Below are 10119 nucleotides of genomic sequence, written 5' to 3'. Positions count from 1 at the left end.
GAGTGCTGAGATAGGAATAAACCCGCTGTATTTACCAGGTCCTACATCATTGATGGCGTGTACAATAAACTGGTAGGTACTATTAGGTCTTAGACCAGATACAGTGAATTGACGATTTGCTTCTCCAATGACGTTTGCACTTTTCGTTCCCGCAAGCCCTGGACCGCGGTAATAAACCCTAAAAATAAGAATGAACAAATGTACGAACTCAACGACAAATAGTCAGGTACGAAAAAACTCATCATAGATACCAGTTCTAAATTTTGTATATACGCCAGACGCACGTTTCGTCTACAAAAGACTTATCAGTGACGCTCAAATCTAAAAAAGTTAAAAATGCCAAATAAAGTACGAAGTTGAAGAGCATTGAAAACCAATACTCCCTAAAAGTTTTTCCAAATACAGCTTAGGTAATTTATGCCTGCGGTAGAAAAGACTTAGTATATCCAAAAGTTCCTAAATATTCTAAACAGTAAATTTATAAATATATCCATATTACTAAGAAACTTTGGATAAACTACAACATGAATGTTTACAAGAGGAGAAGAATTGACATTATAACTTTTTTGTAATTATTTAATAGTTGAATTGGATTACCTGTTCTCCATTTGAAGTTTGTTGCATATTTTAAGATTGCTTTAATGTGGAACTTAACCCACAAGTTGTGACCAATATGGTTTGCTGATCGCCAAAAAGGTTCATTTCAATTAAAATCATTGATTATTCGGTTGGTCTTTTCTATTTTAACTCCCATGATCAGTTGTATTAGTTTTGTGTCCAAAACTAAACAAGATTTGTGACGAAATTAAATAAATAAAAGTGTAGCTAATACAAAGATTTTTTCTTTAATTCGGGTTGTCACATTGTTTTTCCGTGTACATTAATTCTATGTAATATGACGGTTAAATTGTATTGCTTCAGTTGTTCTTGTCAATACGTTCCAAGTGTTTTTGTGGACAACAAAAGAAAATGACAAAAATACAAAGAAAAATTCAAAACGACAGTCCTTTATTAAGTGGCAAAATCAAAATAAAAAACTCAAACACATCAAGAAAATGGAAGACAACTATCAGTACACTGACTTCGGTGATAACAAAACAATACAGGTGAATGTATCTTAATTTTTATGTACATTTATTTGCGATAAAAATATCAGTTAAAGGGGACTTATAGGCAACAGAAATATATCGCTGTTTGAAAGTCATAGATCGATTGAGAGAAAACAAATCCGGTATATAAACTTAAACCCAGCAAATCAATTAATAACTACAAGAGGAAACCCGAAACAACAGAAACACAGAAGTGCAACAAACACAAACGACAATGCAAAACATACAAAAACGAACTAAAGATAACAACTGCCATTTTCCTTACATGGTACAAGACATTATATACTTCTACTTCCAAATCATAAGAACCCAAATGGTGACTGAGGTAAAGCAAAATTGTCATCCGACCGGTGGTAAAACCCTAGTTTCGTGTTGAAAAAAGTACTAATTCACAGCCATCAGTCAGTATTTGACTTTTAAATTCAATGCCAAAGCTCTAAACTTTCATACAACAAATCAATTAATAACTGATAAGCAATTGTTTAATTAACAAAAGAAATACATGGAAAATAAAAAATCAAATATCGAGACTCTTTAAAAAAAACCTTTTATATCACGCTTTCCGTGTGCTCTGGTTTTATTTCAAAATTCTTTCTCAACATCATATTCTGGTAAACATCTGCAACAAACTCAAAGGTAATTATTTAACAACCACTGCATGCAATAATATATTTGTTGATAATACTTCACATATGTGTAACAAATATATAAAATACCCACGTTCATGCAGGACTTAATTTAGTAAATATGCATCCATTAATTCAATGATTTTGATTACATCGTTTCATATATCTTTAAATAAACAAGAACTTCTAAATAACGGAACACTTATATATAACAAAACTAGATGCCAATGACTTAAAACAATGCTTCTACTATGATTCTTTACTTTTCTTTATTCTCCTTTCCTGAAATAAAAAATGCTTCAATACTATTTTAGAGAAAAATGTTATAATATTACTTTTTTTTCTTCTCTCACTATTTTTAAGGTACAAGTATCGAAAATTATACTAAAGTAAATAGATTTAAATTAAAGTAGGGAAAAGAAGAGATATTTAAAAAAACTTACTTGTATCCTTTAACGTCTCCGTTCTTAGTAAAAATGCTTAATGCATCCCAGCTTATTGTTAATGATGTAATTCCTTTTGAAGATGCATGAATATTACTCGGCGCAGCTGATGGTTCTGTTCATAAACAATTTATAGAATTGAAAATATGGAAGATATAAATTGTTTGTATTTTATTGTAGTGTATCATGTAAACGATAAAAACTCAGCTTTGGGACTTAAACAGACACGTTAGCGTCAAGTGGTATTATGTGTAACTCATTAGAAAGTTGGACCTTCTAGCTAAAATATGTTCACCCTCATCTCCAGCACAGAGAACATATTCGTTCGGATACATACTACGTAACTATACATTCAATATTTTCACAAATGGTGGGATGTATTTTAGTTTGAAAAAGTTTTCCAAATATCAAAAGAAGACATATCAAGTGATGCTGTGAAATTTTTACTCTATTCGTAAAATTGGAGATTTCATTAACATTCAGCAGAAATTAATCAAGAAAATATGTTATTCAAAATGGAAATTATATAATGCACTGTTAAACCTGGTGTTTGACTAACGATTAATAATCTTAAACGAGATTTGTATTTAAAAGCAAGCTAGTGTACTGTTTTTTCTTCAAGACTAGAATAAGTCATGACTTCTGTCTATTTCAAATGACACAAATTCCTTATCAATACATATTAGTTTTCTAAAACTAAAAAAACGCCTTTCAAATTATTGGGCATAATCATGATAATTCTGATGTGTGTCAGACATTTCACATGTCTTCTTATCGTTAGATTCATAAACGCTAAACCTATCACTTGTACGACAGTCGCATCAAATTTAATAATATCGATAATGTTGCGTGAATAAAACAAACAGACACAATAGGTAAAACTGTCACAAATAAAAGGTAAGAAGTATTATTTGGTAGGTCACATTCGTGAAAAGGGAACGGGATTTTCGTTACGACATAAGTAACATATTCGATAACATCTATATAACAGATGTTCCATAACGGCCAATCAACTCGTGATGGCGTCCGTAAAATTGACGAAGTGATGATTTCAGTTCCCAATGCTTCACTATTAGAAAAGAATGTTAGATTACAGATAGGTATAATAATTGTGATAGATCAGGCTTGTTTAATCGAAATGCATGAAATCAGTACAATGATTAATGTTACCTTCTTAGTCTGCTTAAGTTAATAACATGACTTTCGGCTCATATTGATCCACGGCTTTCAAATTCTTGGCATTGAGAGTTCTTGACAAAGAGAAATCCAAACATGCGCTTTGGACGCACGAATTTATAACGTGTTGTTTTCATTTTTTTCAAATCTGCCATTTTAACATTGAGCTAACTCGACATTTGTTTTTATCAGTTTGAGGTTATGAGTTTCTGGTATTGAATGCATCGTTGTATTATTTACAAATAATTATCCTATACTAAGACTAAATAACATATGATTTTTATCGTATGATAAAAGCATTAAATTTACGTAAACTTTATATTTTTCGAATTGGTGCCTAGCGGGCTGGTATGAAACGTTTATCACATGCTTCGACTCTCATCACGTGCCTTTCCGTGACGTTATCGCATGGTATTCCGATGATACTCGCAAATTCCGGAAAATACACCTCAATGGTACGTATTCAGTGAAAAACATTACAAAGAACGGTTCACAACAACAATTTGGAGACTGGAAAGTATATTGTGTAAAACGAAAATACAACAAACAAATGATAAATTTAAATAAATGCATTTTTTAAAGTTTCAAACATTTTTTGGAAAGTTACTTTAAAATTGTTGACTTTTCCAAACAGTGTTCATTATGTATATTGTAGATTTTTTTTATTGTTCATATAAAAATATATCCTACTGCTGTTTTTCTTCTCTGTTGAGACAGATGATTTCATATCGATTGTACTACATTTGGGTTGCGATGTTCGTGAACTTTTTACTCTTTGAACTTCTATTTGAAAACCACGTAAAACGATCAATATATTAATCGGTTATTTTTCTCCACTGTTGAAGCATATGATAAAAATATCATAACATGCCCTTTTTCATATTGCATGTGTTATCAGCTCTCTTTGGCTAATATTGAACCTAGTGCTGATAATACATGCGATATGTAAAATGCCATGCAATAATCTGAAAACAAACTTTTCCTTGAACTATATAACATAGAAAGCAGTTAATAGAGTGTTTACTTACTTGCATGTGGATGTGTATAATTGATAAAAGTGGGATTGTATACTGTTCCGATCACTGTAAGTGCTTTTACAGAAATGGTATAGGAAAATCCAGGAACAATTGGAAATATTTCCACATTGTCTGTTGTTGCACCTGAAACATCTTTTTGTTTGTTAGTCTTAAATGGAGACAAGGTGTTGAAATAAACTCTATATCCAGTGATTGCTACACCACAGTTTATTTGTGTTGTATCCCATGCCACGTGAATAGACTTAGCGGACTTTGTTGTCACTTTGATTCCTGAAGGATCAGTTCCACAAAAGGCTAAAATATAGATTTGAAAACATGTACACATTTTATATACAATTGGCAAAAGTACAGTTCTATCATTTATATTTACCCAACATTGCCTTTTACTAGTACATGTTTACAAAATTAACAGTTTTTTGTTCACTCTGATTGGTACATTCAATCCTCTGTTTCTACACTTCAAATGCCAATGGTGGGTGTTGATTACTTAGCAGCGTGTTTATATTTTACATCGTCATCTTTTGTCTAGCAAATGTTTATGTCATCAGTGTCTTTGCTTGCCCAAGATAGAGACACAGCTCCCTGTTGCCTGTTTTGTGTGAAATCCTCTTCGATTATGGTCTAGTTCTTTGCATTTTTGGGTAAATAAATACTTTGTCAATGTACAATAAATCATTTTAACTGCTGAAAAAACTATACAACCCGAAGAACTATAAATCCATCAAAAACATGTTAAGTTTATTCAATCTATAAACATATTAAAAAGCACCATAGATACAATGCCATAGTTGTGTATGCCAGACGTGTGTGGCATGCACTACACACCCCAAAGTCCTAAAGGTTTTACCAAATATCTCTAAGGTAATCTTTACCTGGGACAAACATTCCTTACTACTTTGAAAACTGTTCATTATGCATTTTTTTTTTAAAGGGAAACACTGTCAACGTTTCCCTATGTAAAACGAAATTGCATTCGTCTTTTTAGCTCACCGGGCCCGAAGGGCCAAGTGATCTTTTCCAATCACTTTGCGTCCAGCGTCCGTCGTCCGTCGTCGTCCTGCGTCTGTCATGGTTAATTTTTACAAAAATCTTTTCATCTGAAACTACTGAACCAATTCAACCAAACTTCATCTGCTTGATTCCTAGGGTATCTAGAATAAAGTTTGTGTTTTAATTTCCATTTCATGAAAAAACATGGCCGCCATAGATAAAAATAGAACATAGGGGTAAAATGCAGTTTTTGGCTTATAACTCAAAAACCAAAGCATTTAGAGCAAATCTGACATGGGGTTAAATTGTTTATCAGGTCAAGATCTATCTGCCCTGAAATTTTTAAATGAATCAGACAACCCATTGTTAGGTTGCTGCCCCTAACTTGGTAATTTTAAGGAAATTTTACTGTTTTTGGTTATAATCTTGAATATTATTATAGATAGAGATAAACTGTAAACAGCAATAATTTACAGCAATTTAAGACTCAAAAATAAGTCAGAATGACCAAAATGGTCAATTGACCCCCTAAGAAGTTATTGTCCTTTTTAATCAATTTTTAACAATTTTCATAAAATTTGTATAGATGGAGATAAACTGTAAACAGCAATAATGTTCAGCAAAGTAAGATTTACAAATAAGTCAACATGACCAAAATGGTCAGTTGACCCCTTTAGGAATTATTGCCCTTTATAGTAAATTTTTAACCTTTTTTCGTAAATCTCCATGATCTTTTACAAAAATCTTCTCCTCTGAAACTACTGGGCCAAATTATTCCAAACTTGGCCACTATTATCATTGCTGTATCTTGTTTGAAAATTGTGTTTTTTTACCCAGCAAACCAACCAAGATGGCCGCCACGGCTAAAAATAAAACATGGAGGTTAAATGCAGTTTTTGGTTATTACTTAAAAAAAAAGGATTTAGAGCAAATCTGACATTGAGTAAAAATTTTTATCTGGTCAAGATCTATCTGCCCTATAATTTTAAGATGAATGGGACAACCCGTTGTTGGGTTGCTGACCCTGAATTGGTAATTTTAAGGAAATTTTGCTGTTTTTGGATATTATCTTGAATATTATTATGGTTAGAGATAAACTGTTAAACAGCAAAAATGATCAGCAAAGTAAGATTTACAAATAAGTCAACAGGACCAAAATGGTCAGGTGACCCCTTTAGGAGTTATTGCTCTTTATAGTCAATTTTTTACAATTTTTCGTAAATCTTAGTTAACTTTTACAAAAATCTTCTCATCTGAAACTACTGGGCCAAATTTTACCAAACATAGCCAGAATCAGTATTAGGCTATCTAGTTTAAAAATTGTGTTTTGTGACCTGGCAAACCAACCAAGATGGCCACTACGGCTAAAAATAGAACATAGGGGTAAAATGCAGTTTTTGGCTTATAACTAAAAAACCAAAGCATTTAGAGCAAATCTGACTGGGTAAAATTGTTTATCTGGTCAAGATCTATCTGCCCTGAAATTTTTAGATGAATCGGACGACAACTCGTTGTTAGGTTGCTGCCCCTAAATTGGTAATTTTAAGGAAATTTTGCTGTTTTGGGTTATTATCTTGAATATTATTATAGATAGAGATAAACTGTAAACAGCAATAATTTACAGCAATTTAAGACTCAAAAATAAGTCAGAATGACCAAAATGGTCAATTGACCCCCTAAGAAGTTATTGTCCTTTTTAATCAATTTTTAACAATTTTCATAAAATTTGTAAATTTTTACTAACATTTTCCACTGAAACTACACGGACAAGTTCATTATAGATAAAGATAATTGTAAGCAGCAAGAATGTTCAGTAAAGTAAGATGTATAAACACATCACAATCACCTTAACACAATTTTGTCATGAACTGTCTGCTTCCTTTGTTTAATTCACATATACCAAGGTCAGCGACACAGGCTCTTTAGAGCCTCTAGTTCTTATTACTTGGACTTACTTGCTATAACTGGAAACTTAATAATTCTATATCTCTAAAAGCGGGTTTTACTTACATAGTGTATCTCTGATCATATACAGCAACAAGAAATGGTTTAATAACTCCATGTTCTTCTTAACAATGGCACACATAGTTTTAAACTAAATGTGAAATCAAATGTCTATATGGAATAAAAGTTGTACTGGTGCAACGTCGAACATATATTAATATAGAAAGGTTAGATTGTGCGTTCGGGAAGTGAAGTGTGTTTTTTTCAATTTACTAACGGGGTTATACTAATATTGTTTTACAGTTTTACAGAACATGTCTGTAGTTCAAATCTGTCACATAAATCTGTATTTGAAAAAGATAGGTTAATCTTATCATGATTTACTAACGTTACATGACTTGAAGTAAGATAATATTTATTTCATGCTTGTTTTATGGTGTACAAAAGTTAACACTTTCTACATTTAGAACGTTTATAAATATTTTGAAATAGAGATTGTACGGAAATAAATGAATAACTCAAAAAGATAAAACAAAATCGAATAAAAAATAGCACAAGGTATTGACATTGGAAACTAAAATAGTAAAAAAAGTGAAAATAAAACCAAGATACAACAGTAGAATTCATGGCAGAACAGTCCTGAAGATTGGGTTGATCAAAGATGTTACACCATTAGTGTCACGTTATTCACTGCTTGTACATAAGTTTAAACAGTGCTAAAAAGTCTTATGCCCTTCCAAAGTGACGATCATTAGCATCGATATTTCTGTACTTGAAATTTGGCGTCAAAAGTAGATATTGATAGTCACTGTTAAAGTATTTACTTCTTGTCTAGACTTTATGGTGGCAATTTGATTTTTGATATATTCACTAAACACTATTGCCGAGGCGTTTATTCGCTCTAGATGACTCTTGGATTCTTGTGTTGTCTGTATATGTTTTTGAAGGGTTTGGGGGAGTATGTTTTTGAAGGGTTTGGGGGAGTAGTATGGTGTGTTTGTCACTTGATAGGGTTTTCTAACATTTCTTTATAATAATCACAAAGATACCGAAGGGACACTCAAACATAAATAAAATGGTAGTATAAAAAAGACCAAAGAAAAATGACTGATTAAAAACACGACAAAGGAGTTAAAGACAAAGCAAATCAAACTCAAGAAAAAGCAGAGGATTTTAAGTGTTACGAATGTGGTAATCAGACTCTACATTTAGCACTTGTGGGGTCTATACAAACCCGGTAATAAATCTTTTTCGGTAGGTCAAATTAGGTTTGAAGGTCAGGGTTGTGATATCATGATAGAACATGTTATATCTGAATACCGTTTCAACTGGGAGATACATACTTCGTATGCAGGCACTGCTAGAATGTTGCTACAAATAAATGAAAAGTACACATTTGGGTAGATGAAATCTAATTTTTTTGTCGTAAAGTTTTGTTCTCAATTGACCCTCGTTGTCAATTTCTATATATAAGTTAAGGTATGAGGCACACTTAAATGTAAAAATTGTATCCTGTAATACATATTCGATGGGATAGATGCAATCAATGTAGTCACCAAACTTTAAATTATTTCGTGAGAGGAAATCATCTCTAAAGCGAATTCTTTTGTCGTAAAGTTTTGTTCTCAATTGACCCTCGTTGTCAATTTCTATATATAAGTTAAGGTATGAGGCACACTAACTGTAAAAATTGTATCCTGTAATACATATTCGATGAGATAGATGCAATCAACGTAGCCACCAAACTATAAATTATCCCGTGAGGGGAAATCATCTCTAAAGCGAAAAGGGAAAGAAAACGGAAAATTCATTATTAATAGATCATCTTTTTTTTTTTTTTTTTTTTTTATCTTTTATTAGTAAATCATGTATGAAGTCAGACACATTTGAATAAAAGAACAAGTTAACAAGGAGGGGAGCAAAGTGCGTTTCCATGGAAATGCTGACGTTAAAAAATACGTCTTTAAAGCGGAATAAATATGTTGTCAATCAAGCAATCAAGTATCTTGATAATGTTAGTTTCCAAGATTTTTTTATTTGAAGCAGAGTATGTTATTTCTACAAATTATGATCCCTCAGACAATATACTAGTATCTACTTTCATTTTTTTTAAGAAACAAAGCAGGACTTATTAATAGTTGCACAGATCATCTTGAACAGATGCATGATCCATCAAAGACAATGTACGAATTTAACGGAAATTTGCAAAATATTAACAGCCTTAAAGAAAATCTACTGATTAGTTTTTGCGAAAAGATGATTTTGAAACAATTCTTAAAACATTTTTTATAGATTTTATGTGTATTATATTAATTCAACTTCATTTATTCAATAGTATGTCAGAAAGGAAAAAACAATAAATATGACTTTTGACAGAAGGTATAATACTGATGTATTTATTTAAGTATATCCTTATAGAAAACAGTTTAAAAACAAGTAGTTGTTACTGGCAGGTGCAGCTTAAACTTTAGCTGTGAATGTACAGAGGCATCATATCTTACACTTTTAATTGTTTCAAGAATTAAACTTGATGTTTGAAAAAAACCTTCGATAACAGTAAAGAATGGTAAACAAGATCATAGCTTACTACCCAGGACAATTTTACTCGACAAAAATACTAAATATTTATTCAAGACATTGTTAAGATTTATGTGGTGCAATTCAACCTATAAGGCTATTCTATATTAAAAAATTGTGTCTTTATACAGATGGAAGTAATTCATCTTATCATGAATGAAGTTCAAATTTATGAGACAGTTTTTTTTAACACTTATACTGTTCCAGTTTAAAAGGT

Source organism: Mytilus trossulus, chromosome 4 (genome assembly GCF_036588685.1).
Source record: "Mytilus trossulus isolate FHL-02 chromosome 4, PNRI_Mtr1.1.1.hap1, whole genome shotgun sequence".
Lineage (NCBI taxonomy): Eukaryota > Metazoa > Mollusca > Bivalvia > Mytilida > Mytilidae > Mytilus > Mytilus trossulus.
Note: the sequence above shows the minus strand (reverse complement) of the source record.